Source organism: Podarcis tiliguerta, assembly GCF_965153285.1.
Source record: "Podarcis tiliguerta genome assembly, chromosome: 8".
NCBI classification, from domain to species: domain Eukaryota; kingdom Metazoa; phylum Chordata; class Lepidosauria; order Squamata; family Lacertidae; genus Podarcis; species Podarcis tiliguerta.
In genome coordinates, this window is record NC_139541.1 from 28,713,454 (window position 1) to 28,727,238 (window position 13,785).

The window sequence follows — 13,785 nt, forward strand, 5'->3', positions numbered from 1 at the left end:
ATCCATGTCAAGAAGGAGAGCAAGTGGACACCCTATCAAATGACAGGGCAGGAACTACACGGAGCAGGGCCTTTTCACTGTTGGTGCCCATTGTATGCCTTGCTCTTCCCAGACCTGTTCTCTTTTGGCCTGTATTTTGGAGCTTTATAATTTAGGAAGACTTTGGAAGAATTGGTTGACAAGTCTTATCAGTCACTGATGTATGAGCAGATTTTATTTGCTGCTATTCTGGGCTTCCGGTGCACCAGGGTTTACACCAGCGTAATGGAGTTAGCCAGGATGCCAGAAGGGATACAATTTATGAGCTTTCTCCATTATCTGCACAGGAGGAGATGGTGCGCCATACCCTTTGAGAACCACTGCCTTAAGGTAAATCACTGTCCTAACACTTGTCATGCTCTCCAAATATCTCCTTTTGTCAGGAGTCCAGTTCCCAGCTTGATAACACAAGTAAGCGTAGGTAATTAAAAAGGAGGATTTATTGCAAAAACAACCAGATAGTTCTGGAAGGCCCTAACAAAGCCTTCGGCATCATTACTCATGATGACCCTTCTGAAGACTCCTTCCGGCGTCTAGAGAAGATATTGAACTTATGACCCTTACATCTCTTGTTTTGCTTCTTGTCTAGCAGCCCTCCCATTCGCTGACTCCTCAGACTTAGTGGCTCAGCTCCAACCTCTTCCTGTTCTGAGAAGCTGTTTTTGCCTTTTTGTGCATCCTGCGAGCTTTGACTGCTCTCAGGTACTGCCTTATCAATTTGCACGTCAAGGTCAGGAAGCTACTGCCTTATCAGCTTGCCCATCCAGGTCAGGAAGAGCCGCAGCTGCCAGCTCTCCCCTGCCTGACTAACATCTAAGCCTCTCTGTACCTGGCTGCTTTCTGCAGTTGGCTGCAAACCTTTGCTTGGAGCTGGCTCATTCCTGACACCTTTTGAATGGTGGGGAAGGCACAGTCATTCACGCTGGGATGGCAAATACTGGGGATGCTGGGCTTGCTCTGCATCCTTGGTAATGGAGGTGGAGTTGGTTGAACCAGCTCACTGCCATAGTTATCCCCAGGTACTTCTATGGAGAACTAGCTTTGCTGGCAGGAGGTTCCATGAAGATCCCATTGGCCTGCTGTAACATTGCGCTCTCTGTAAGAACCAGCAACAGACTGTGTTAAGGGCTGGGAGAGCAGTGGTGCCCCACCCATGCTGCCTCACCAGCCGCTGCTGCACAGGAGACTGTAAGGGGAGGGGAGATCCCCATTCTGCCAACTGTGTTCTGCAGTTGGATGGGCAATGTTGGATTTCCTCCCATTTCACTGCATCATACACTGTTCCGTATGTTCATCCATAAATCTGCCTTGGCACATTTCCACAACCATTTATTTATTTATTTATTGTTTGTAATCTGCACAAACATTTGGATTTAAATATTATGTAAATATGTGGTTTTTAAAAATTATTATTACGTTTTGCCGAGGACGGCATTGGCACATCTGAGATGCACAGAAGCTGGTGGATAAACTTAACACTGATTAGAACATTTGTCCGAGAAGTGTACAGCAGGTCAGACTGAATTAGATTTTATATATCTATAAATTGCTTTAAATTCTGGAAAGGCAGCCTGCAATGAGTTATCCTGAAAGGGCAGGGTATAAATACATTAAATAAACAGACTGAATTTCTTATGTGCGATTTCCACTGTGAAGGTTTTTTTTTTTTTAAAAAAAAATAAATGTCTTGTAAGCCACTCTGGTCGGGCTTGTCCTGAAAAGTGGTTTTAAAATACTTTTTAACTAATGTAAATAAAATAAGCACAGACAAGATAAATTCCTCCACACACAATAAAAAATGGCATTTCAGGAGCACACAGAACTAGGTAAGAAAGATGACATTGATTCAGTTTGCATTTAAAGAAAAGCCTACCTAATTTGCAAACTGAAAATTTCACTTCTCCAAATTTTGCAATGCAGTTAGGTGACATTCAACTAAAGTGTTCATAAAAATTCATATGTGTGTGTGTGTGAAAATAATATGCAACAATGCATTGTATTAAGGAAAGCTACTTTGCAGAAACGTGTATATTGGGAAAGGAAGCATACAAAAATGTGCAAATTTGGGAAAATATGGACTAAAATGCTGATGATCTTCCAAGGTATTTTTTTTATTAAAAAAAAAGCAAACTGTGGGAATATAGAGAAATCAGTTTAAGATTGAAACTATAAGAAACTGAGAGAACCCAAAACTGACAGATGCACCCATCCCCACAAAGAAGAAACCTCTATGAGGCAGCAACAACAAAATATTTCTGGTGACTTCAAATGCAGAGCGAGCAAATGAAATCAAGACCAGTTTCTACTGCTTCCAGAATAATCCACAGGCAGCCTTATCCGGGTTGTGTAATACTGCAAACTGTTTCATCAGTTCTGAGAAATGCTTTCTGATCCATGCTGATACAATTACCTAGCCTTTATTGGCAATTTAGACCTCTTTTAGGGGCATTTTAGAGCAAATGATGTTTTCTTGATATTTTAAAAAAGCAGCACTATTTGCCGTACCTTTGGGATAAGGTGGAAATGGAGTTACAGGCTCATTAAATATCTGATTGGTACAATGTGGTTTTTGTTCCATGTGAACTAAGCGACCAAAAAAGGAAGCACTTTCTAGGATGACTTGCTCCCTCTTGCAGTCAGATGGTATATTGTGTGTGTGTACGTACACACACACACACACACATACAGTGTATCGTTTTTATCGGAGCAACTGATGAAGGCAGAAGCTGAAATGCTTTGGTATAAGAAATTAAAATGCCTGTTTTGTTGGTCCCTGCAATAAATGTATAGTTTTATTGATTAACTGCATCCTACCAGAAAAAACTTGCCTGTAGTGCTGTTTGATGCTTTCATTACTGTCTGTCTGTCTATCTATCTATCTGTCTATCTATCTACCTATCTATCATCTATCTGTAAAATAATAACAGACATTCATTAAAATATAGGCAGGATTATGAAGGTCTCAAAATCTGTCTCTGTACACAGTGGCCCTTGTAGAGCTTTAGAGTGAACCTGAACCATCAGTAGGGCACATAGGACATCGCTCCCAGATGCAGATCACCTTTAGTATGCACATGGGTAGGATAAGGTTACCAGATTTTTTTCAGTGAATCCAGGGACACTTTTCAACTTCCTACTAAATAGATGGATTTTGTCTGGGGACTGTCCCCAAGAAAAGGGGATGTCTGGTAACCTTAGGGTAGGGGGCTTATTTAAATTATCTCACCAGTTGAAGATTTCCCAGAATATGCATCAGGGGAGAGGTTTTTGAATCCCCTTACTGCTGCCCATTTGGATCAGCTATTAGAGTGCATATTTTCATGAAAACGTAAGGAATAACATGGGTTTTTTTGTATGTGAATTTTCACCATTAAGGAAAGAGATATTCTTAGGGGGTAGCCCTTAATTATCCCTATGGAATGTCTAGCCTGTTTCTCCTTAGCAGAAAAGCATAAGAGGCTAATGTGATGGGACTAAGGGATGGAATTTATTTCTTGGGGGGGGGGAATCCTCAGATTATGTTCTCCTTTCTCATGGAAAACTCTGTGTCTGGGAGAAGGCAAGGCTATAGGAGGGGTTAGATTCCTTTTGCTGTGCCAGTGTGGTGCAGGGGTTAGAGTGTCAGACTAGCAACTTGGGGAGACCAAGGTTCAAATCTGACCATTCAGACATGAATCTCACAGGGCCAATCACAGCCTCTCAGCCTGACCTAATTGGTTCTTGTGAGGATTAAAGGGGAGGGAGGAACCATGTATGCTCCTCAGAGAAAAGGGCGGGATATAAATGCAATAAATAAATAACATTGGGCATGTTTTTGACACACTGTTGTTTTCAGACCAACAGTCTCCCAGACTGGGCGGCCTCTACCTGCACATTTTGAATCGGTTCCTTAAAGCCACCACTTTCCACAAGTCCTTTCTCTCTCAAATACGGTAGTTATTCCGCCCATGTTTATTGTCATCCAATTATCTGTTTGACTCAACAGCCTGCTGAATCTGCCTCAGTTCCAAAGAGAACGTCCTCAGTGCCCTCATTTGACAATCCAGGTTTTCAAAGAGCCGTTCCATTGTTGGAACTTTTGAGATTCAGTTTTTGAGTCAGTTGTCACCATCTGGTTTTTTTTCCTTTTTTGTGCGTGTAAGTGTGTCATGATGGCCTGAGCAACGAAGTAAGTAGCGTTCAGGAGAAGTGTAGTAGCCCAGGAGCATACTATTGTGATAAATAAAAGCTGCTAATTTAAAACTCTTTTAGCCAGAAGTGTGATATGTCTCGAGATAACTATTGTGGTAAATAAAATCTGTTAATTTAAATCTTATAATAAGAGAAAGCTTCCCGCTGTTAGTGACTGACACAAAACGTAGCTTTTAAATCTAATCATTTTTTGGCTGAAAGCAGACTTTGGCGGAAAGTAACAGCTCTGCTAACTTTTAAGCAGCAAACTGCTAAGGACTCCACATTTTCAGTAGGAGCAGACCCCCCACACAACAGCCCCCACTCTACTCTGAGCTGCGACCTGCTCCATTTGCACAAAAGTTTCTTTTATATGATTCATATTTGCATAAAGTTGCAACATAGCAATGGTTTCTATTTTTCCCATCTGGCTCTTTCCTACAGCTAACTTTTCCTTTTGCATTCAGACTAAAGAATAGGGCTACGCATAGGCTAGGGTGTGTGAGAGGGGGGGAGAGGGGGAGGGAGGGAGGGAGAGAGAGACCCACTTCCTGCAGCCCACCTCTACATAGGCAAGCTCATGGCTGGCTCCGAATAAGCTTGCACATGTACGAATGGGACATGTAGAGGTTCTGGCAGTACAAAATCAGGACGCCTGGTTGTGCAAGCAGTGCCTAAGCCTACAGGGTTTGTAAAGTAGCCCTGGGACTTCAGAACAGATGGGGGGAGCCTGAAGCAGAGTGGTAAAGCACGTGGCATGCATGCAGAAGGTCCTAAGCTCAATGATGAGCACATCCACGTAGGCACAGATGAATCTGTTAATGCGTTTATAATGGAGGCAGTGATGTTTCTGAATACCAGTTTTGGGAACTACATGAGGGAGGAGTGTTTTTGTGCTCAGATCCCACTGGTGGGTTTCACATAGGCATCTGGTTGACCACTGAGAGAACAGGATGCTGGACTAAATGGGCCATTGGCCTGATCCAGTGGGCTCTTATGTGCTAGGGGCTGAAGCTGGGCCAATACTTATATCAGCACTTTACAAAATGTTTGTGGAAGAAGGTTAGGATTTTTAAATATATATTTTTACTATCATAATGGGCATCTGGTAAGGCACTGTGAGAACAAGATGGTAGACTGGATGGGCCACTGGCCTAATCCAGCAGGAGTCTTCTTAGGTTCTTTATGTACTTATGGAAACCACCAGAGGTAAAAGTGATATTTTGCTTGGGTCCTGCCTTTGATCTTCCCTCTAGTTCCCAGTTGCCCTGGGACTACACAGCTAAAGGGAAGCATCTTCTGGTCTCCAATGATCAGCCAAAGTATTAAGAGCTTCTGGGCTGGCTGGGTTTGTGTTACACATGTGTGTGATTTCAACCTGTTGTAAGCCATCTTTAAGGAAGGTCTGTGGTGCAGTGGCAGAGCATTTCTGCACCTAACAGATAACAGTCAGGAGTTCCCATCTCTACCTGGAGGTGCTGAGGATTGAACCTGAGGCCTTCTGCCTGCAAGGCAGCTGCTCTACCACTGAGCTACAGCCCTTTCCATATGCAAGCAAGAGGCATTATCGCAATTCAGTGGCACATTCTAGCCAGGCAAGAGTTCTGCTTAGCAGGGCTGATGAAGAATGTGACCTGGGGAGAGTCTCAAGGGCCAAGTGAAGCAGTCTGGAGGGCCACATTCAGCCCCAAGCCCGAGGTTCTCCAGTTCTAGGGTAAACAGTGAGATGCTGCACCATATCTGTATTAATACAAATAAGTCTTTTAATAGGAATTGAGTCTCATTAGAATGGTTTTCATAAGCTCTTTCATATAGGCTCTAATGTCTTGTGTCCCTCCCTCCCAACTCCTGCTTCCTCACGAAAATGAATTTTGAAAAAGTTTATGGAATGTGCAGCACAGTACTTAAGTATTTGTTTTGTTAATTTCTTAAAAACAAATTGGGTTCACAGTAAATATAAAATGTAGGACGGCTACATTAGTCAAGCAGCAGGGAGGCAATTTCCTAACGGTTATCTTGCAAAAGGCGCCATTTGCCGAAGAATTCCCAGGAAAAAAAATATTCATCTAAACTGCTATTTGCTCGATTATAAAACTCTTCTTCAAAAAATCCAATATGGAAAGGAAGCGGTGGCAAGGAAATTCTAATATCTACATCTACCCCCGAGGTAATTAAACCAAACATATGGGATATAATCGAGCTGAATGACAATGGAGCCAGGTTAAAAAAGTATTTGTTCTGCACCAAGTTAATTTCTCGGAAGTTGCATACAAGCTGTGGTGACCATAGCATTGCAAGTGTTTCGGAACGCTTGGCACAATACAAAGGCAAATGGGTGGTTCAGCATTAGACAGAGATCCGAGCAAGCAGTGGACTTTTTGATGGGAGTTTAGCACCACTGGGTGGCTAACCCACAGGTTAGCTACCCCCTTATGTCGACTAGGACACATTTGAAGGTAGTCTAGGGATCAGTGGGTTGTCCCCTCATCCTGCAATTCATTTCATCCCACTACAGTGGTACCTCGGGTTACAGATGCTTCAGGTTACAGTCGCTTCAGGTTACAGACTCCGCTAACCCAGAAATAGTACCTTGGGTTAAGAACTTTGCTTCAGGATGAGAACAGAAATTGTGCTCCAGTGGCACAGCAGCAGTGGGAGGCCCCATTAGCTAAAGTGGTGCTTCATGTTAAGAACGGTTCCAGGTTAAGAACAGACCTCCGGAGCGACTTAACTTCTTAACCAGAAGTACCACTGTCTTGTTTTGCCATGCTGCTCAACACTCCATAATGCCTCTATTCTGGTCCAACTTCGGCAAAAGGAAGTCTTTTTTCATGCAGCGCATTGTTAAACCATGGAACTCCCTCCTACAAGAGCCACCAACTTTGAAAGAGGATTGACACATTCATGAAGAGGAGGGCTTTCAATGGCTGCTAGCCAGGAGGGCTGATGAGAAGAGACCAGAGCGGGTTGAACCCATGGAATGCACTCACAAATCCAAACATGTCTGTGGGCCTTTTCTTCCTATTTAAATGACCCCCATGATGCATTATTCCAAGCAATACTTTTCAGCTTTCCCATCAGTTAGAAGCCATGGTGGCTATCTGTTAGGATTTTCCTAGTTGTCATTTCTGCATTGCAGGGGGTTGGACAAGATGACCTTGAGGGGGGGGGGGACCCTTCCGACTCTACAGTTCCAGGATTCTAGGACTCCTTTCTTGGGACAGATGTGCTTTTAAATTTGTAGGTACGTATTGGATTGGAATGCACCGTGATCAGTACACAAATAAATGAATAAATAATAACTGCTGAAAGCAGTGGAGATTTACCATAAGCTCTTATTTCAAATGATGCTTGATGTTTACAACTATAAAATCCAGGATTTGAGCACAATATAGAGTGTAATAAAAGCTAATGTCTGGGGTGTGGAGAGGGGGGGAAGAAGAAATATTGTGCACCGGGTCCGTTTTTCCCCCTGCTGAGAAGAAAAAAAGTGTTCAAAGGCTTATCAATACAAAAAGAAATGAAGTAAAAAAAAAATGATAATCTAATTAGTCCAGGTTGCTTCTCTGGCCTGCCCTTGCCCTGGGAGTTAGATTTCTTGTCATGCAGCAATATTATAATCAACCCTACAACACCATAAATCGAGAATTCTAAATAAATAAGAATAATCAGCATCTTTTCGCTCAGGTAAGGGGACATAAATACATTTATAATCAAAAAGCTATCTAGATAATGAGCCCTGGCTCCTTGTTTGGGCCATAACAATAAATAAAATTAAGTAAAATGTTACATAAAACATTGAGGGCACGATCCAGCCAAAGTTAAACAATTTTAATGCTCTTTTTTATTATTCCAGTGAGCGAGATTTAAGCATTCGCTTGGCTCTTCCACTGAAATGAATGGAAAGTTGAAATGGCTTCATACTGAGTATCTCCACTTCCCACTAAAATTAAATCGTGGCTGTTAATTTCCCTCCCATCACTCTGCATGCTCAGAAATTGGTACAGAGACTCAAGTAGGCATGGGGAACCTTGACACGTACAGAAGTGACTGAACTACAACTCCCATCAGCCCCAGCAAGCATGGTCAATGGCCAGGTATGATAGGTACTTTAGTTCAGCAACATCTCAAAGGCCAAAGGTTTCCCACACCTAGTATAGTTTCAAGCACAAACTGATATATATTCAGAATAACTTCTCAGAATCTGAGCTGTCTTTCTTTTTTGCAAACAAAGAGGAATAATTAGATCTGGGAATTGCATTTGAGAGGATATGTACATCTGCACGATTCATAGGAGGCTTTCAAGCAGTGTTGGGTGGCCATCTGTAATGGATGCTTTAGTTGAGATTCTTGCATTACGGGCGGCTGGACCAGATGACCACCAGGGTTCCTTCCAACTCTGCAATTCTAGGATTTCTTGTGGACCATCTCCCTGTTTCTTTTATTTGCTCACTTCATTTATACCATGCCTTTTGCAGAACCTGGTTCTTCTAACAACTGGAGAAGCCAGAGATTGAACCTTGAAGCTTATGTATGCGCAAAGCATGTTCTCCACCACGAAACGAGGGCAACTACCCTCTCATGGTGGAACTTGAGGTAGCAGGCATGGTTTGCAGACCAGATTATGGGCCAGGAGTACTTTTGGCAATTTTTCAGCAGGTTCCCAGGTGTCATGACCTGAGGGTGAGGAACATGAGCCCCCCAAAATAACCTCCTTGGATATACAGGACCAGAGCCTGGACTCTTCACCTTCAGCTGAGGAACCAAATGCCTCTTCAGGACATCTCCAGGCCAATGGCATAGGCAATAGCCAATGGCATAGGCTGGACACAAGGGAATGGAGGAGCAACCATCTTCAGGCCAGAGGATTGGCCCTTTAAGAATCTAGACTTAGTCACTAGAGGGTTGAGCCTGAGAGTGGTGGTCTGAGAGGGGGAGCTTACAAACTACAAAGCTTCAGTCTACTCTCAGGCTTCATTGGAGCAAGTTGCTCACTTGGAGCTATCCATGGTCCTGCATGGTATCCTTTGGTTGCCTTGTTCCCAACTGTGCCCTCCATGTAATACTTTCTTTTTAAAATTGCTCTGCTCCCTTGCCCTGGGAGTTAGATTTCTTGTCATGCAGCAATCTTATAATCCACCCTAAAAACCATAAATCGGGAATCCTAAATAAATAAGAATTTGATGTTTTGATTTTGTGGCGATGTCTTTTTTCAAACAGATTGTTATAAAGATTATTACAGCAAGATACTAATGTATGTGTCACGCTTTGACTTTGTGAACCTGTACATTTCCTCTAGGCAATCAATGGGACTTTTTGCCCAGGGAAGTCCCACTGAATGCTGAGAAGGCGTACATAGGGCTTCACTGTCAAAGCACGACACATTACTGCCTGGATATTTGAAATACTCAGGGTTACATCACCCCTCCTGACTTTCACATTATTCCTTGGCCAAAATTCCATTTCATTAATTGAGCCCAAATAAAACCTGCAAGTGCAACTTAAGCACACACACACCCCATTACTTTTTGCACCTCACAACATGGAACTTGCTAGTTTTGGGTTTCCTCGGTTCTGAATCTTAGTTTGCTTTGGCACAGGATATCGATAGCCCTTTATATAATGCAAGCCTGGCCTGGCTGCATGCACACTTCATTCCAGCTGCTTTTCTGGGAGTCAAGATGCACTGAGAGTCGTTTAAATTCCTAGCACTACATCAGGGTTATGGTCCTATGTTCCAAAGTTATTCAGAAACCTGATTGGCCATGTTCCTTCAATACATTTTTTCTAACCCCAAGATAAAGATCCACGCATCTCTTTACCCTTTAAACAAAAAAGCTATTGTAATAGCATGTAGTGTGATGCGCAGCATGAATACCAAAAACATGTACATGCGCTGCTAAACTGTTTAAGTATGGGAGAAGTAGTGTCTAATAGCATCAGGAAATTGAAATTTGAAAATTTTTCTCACTCACTTATTTGATGAGAACTGGGCTGCTGACAGGTGAAGCAGAAAGTCATTTTTCAAGTTAAATGCCAAGTGGTTATATAGCATAATATTCAGTCAAAATTAACCACCTCACTGCTGCATTGACATACAGCATATTTAATGGCAACTATTTCGGAAAAGAAAACTGTAGATCTTGGGGGAGTCCTGGGGAAAAGATGGGAAAGAACATTTTGTTAATATTACAGTTACTTGGGTTTTAGAAAAGGAAAAAAAAGGTGGATGGGGGGGATCAGTCAGCCTACACATCTTGATAATAGTGTAAATTTTTTTTATAAAACCCTCTGAGTCCAAATATCAAACAGTGTAATTTTATAGCACAAGCACAGGTATGTATAGATCTAGGTGTGGCAAGAATTTGCCACACCTAGATCTATACATACCTGTGCTTGTGCTATAAAATTACACTGTTTGATATTTCATGCTTCCATGTTATACCCACTGACCTAGAAGCAAGCCTCATTGAAATAAATCATATTTTATTCCGATATTATAGGACTTTTCTACAAAGAATGTACTTGGACACTCCAGATGCTATACCACATAAAGAGCTGAATTCCATAGGGCACTTATAGTAGGCAAACAGAGCAGATTGGCAGATGTTTATATGGCAGTGCCTATTTTTCTGTAACGACAACAACAACAACCTGGTATTTATATAGCACTTTTGAGTCTCCAGAGCTCCTCATGTTATCTGTCTGTCTGTCTGTCTACATCAAGGTGGGCCAATGTTATTATCCTTACATTGACGCCCATCTGCAAGCTCCTACTCTCAACCTCTGCAGGGCAGAACCTGAATTATGGGTTGCAGGGACATCACAAAATGGTGTGGCATATGTATCAGCAGGAAGGGTGAGGAATATACTCTTTTTTAACTTGAGTAATTAAATTTCACACTACTTGGTACAGATATGACGTAAACTCTCGCCACTGAGACAGAATGAGCAATGTAAAATAGAGCAGGCATAGGTCATGTTGTTATCAAACCAGTGGCCAGATGGGGGATATTGATGGAAACCAGACACCCTTTTGGGCCTTGTAAGAGGAGTCTTGCTGGGTCAGACCAATGGCCCATACTCTTCTCAAAGTGGACAAACAAGGAAATGCACAAGCAGGACCTGATCCCTGATCCCTGCCTGTGATTTCCAGCAACTGGTATTCAGAAACATACTGCCTCCGAACAGTGGAGGTAGAAGGCTATTGTGACTCCTCCAAGAATTTGTCCAATCTCCTGTTAAAGCCATCCAAGCTGGTTGCTATAACTGCACCTTGTGTGTTGGGGAGTGAATTCCACTGTGCACTGTGTAAAGAAGTATTCTCTTTCATCTGTCCTGAATCTTAAAACATTTGGCTGCATTTTATTATTAAAGAAAGATTTAAAAAAAAATGTCTGTCTGTCCTGCTTGTGGGCTTCCCATTGGGACATCTAGTTGTCCGCTGTAAGAACAGGATCCTGGACTAGATGGACCATTGGCCTGATCCAGCAGGTTTTCCGATGTTCTTAATTCACACACTACAAACCAATAAGCAAATTTTCACTTCTCCAAATATTGAGACACAGTCCTCCAACCAAAATAAAAAATGTGTAATTTGGGGAAAATGTGCACAAAAATTGTGCATATTTATTAGTGAAATTAATGTATTCAAAAATCCATTTTCTAAAATTGTGTACAAAAATGTATATAGCAATTCCAATGCTAGTCCTAGTCAGAGTAGATCCCTTGGGATTAAGGAACCTAAATTATCCAGGTTCACTAATTGAAATGGGGCTACTCAGAGTAGGACTATCTTTGGAAACAACCGTGTGTGTGTGTGTATGTGTGTGTGTGCAATTAAAAATGTTGCAAATGGTGGAAATAGGGGAAGCTGAATGGAAGACTGGAAAAATGAGGAAACGATGCTGAATAATTCATCCATTCCCACTTGATATGATGCACACAGTGTTGTTCTTGCTTTTGTGAAGTTCTAATATAGTCGTGGCACAGAAGGAAGACTAAAAAAAAGAAAAGGAAATGGAAAACACTGAGACCAAGCTGAACAAAAGCAGAACTAAGAAAATCATGGTCTTGACCCCAAAGAAGAGTCCACCACTCCAACCAAAGCAGAGAAATTCTTAAGGCCAAAGCTATAGCTGTCTCTTCCCATCAGTAAAGTCAGGCTTCATAAATGAGCTCCTTGTGAAGGGAGATTATCACAGAGGGGAAAAGCAGAGATGACTTTTTGTATATTTCAAATTCCTTTCTTTCCATCTTGACAGGATCGAGGGAAGAATCCCCGAGAAAATCGCAGACCTCTTCAACAGGTGAACAGCTGCCAAGGCGATTTCAAAACTCTAGATCATGATCCATCTTGTAGCTCATGTTAGCTCAGTAAAGATTATTCTCAGGAGATGTCGTATGGAGAGAAACAGATGCCAGTGGAGGACCCAAAAATGTTTCTTTCATGGTGGAGAGTCTACAGCAGAGACAGGAAGACAGTGGTCCTCCAGATGTTCCTCACAACATCTCTAAGCATTGGACAAAGGTCTTCTCTCCAGTCACCACATACCTAATTTCAGATGGTGGGGTAGACATTCAGGTGGGCCTCATGTGACAAAAATGGCATGTGACAAAAAAGGAGACCCAAATTATATCCCATCCAACCCACAAGTAACTCAGCCAAATATGGCAAGTTGGTTAAGGATTCCCAGTTCGCTTCACAGAGACATGTGGATTTGAACCCAGCATCCCAAAATCCAAACACCCTTGGCAAGACATCACAAAACACTTGGTAGATTGCTTGTGCAATAATTGGACAGGTGTATCATTTCTTCGGGGACGCGGGTGGCACTGTGGGTAAAACATCAGCGCCTAGGACTTGCCAATCACATGGTCGGCGGTTCGAATCCCCGCGGTGGGGTGAGCTCCCGTCTTTCAGTCCCAGCTCCTGCCCACCTAGCAGTTCGAAAGCACCCTTAAGTGCAAGTAGATAAATAGGTACCGCTTTATAGCGGGAAGGTAAACGGCGTTTCCGTGTGCGGCTCTGGCTCGCCAGAGCAGCTTCGTCACGCTGGCCACGTGACCCGGAAGTGTCTGTGGACAGCGCTGGCTCCCGGCCTCTAGAGTGAGATGAGCGCACAACCCTAGAGTCTGTCAAGACTGGCCCGTACAGGCAGGGGTACCTTTACCTTATCATTTCTTCAGAGAAGCTGATATGGAATTATGGAACTCTTCATAACAATGTCTATAGCTGGTCAACAGGGAGTACCACAAGCCATTTGGAAACTAAGTGTGTTTCTGTACAAATCTTTTAGCATTCTTGAGCAGCAGCTTAGCTTTGTTGTAGCTCTGTTATAATATTCAGCAAAATGTGGTTTATCTTGTCAAAGAATGCAGTAATGAAAGAATTGTGAATGTATCTTGTTTATCAGTGTGTCTCTGTATATTGGTTATCACGAGATGCATTTTTTCTTGAAGGAACTGCAATGTCTGGTAGTTATTTTGATGAAAATACAAGGGCTCAAAGGCAGCCAACATCTATCTCCTTTGTGCTGATTGCGAATGCTTCTTATAATATTTTTTATAGTCAGT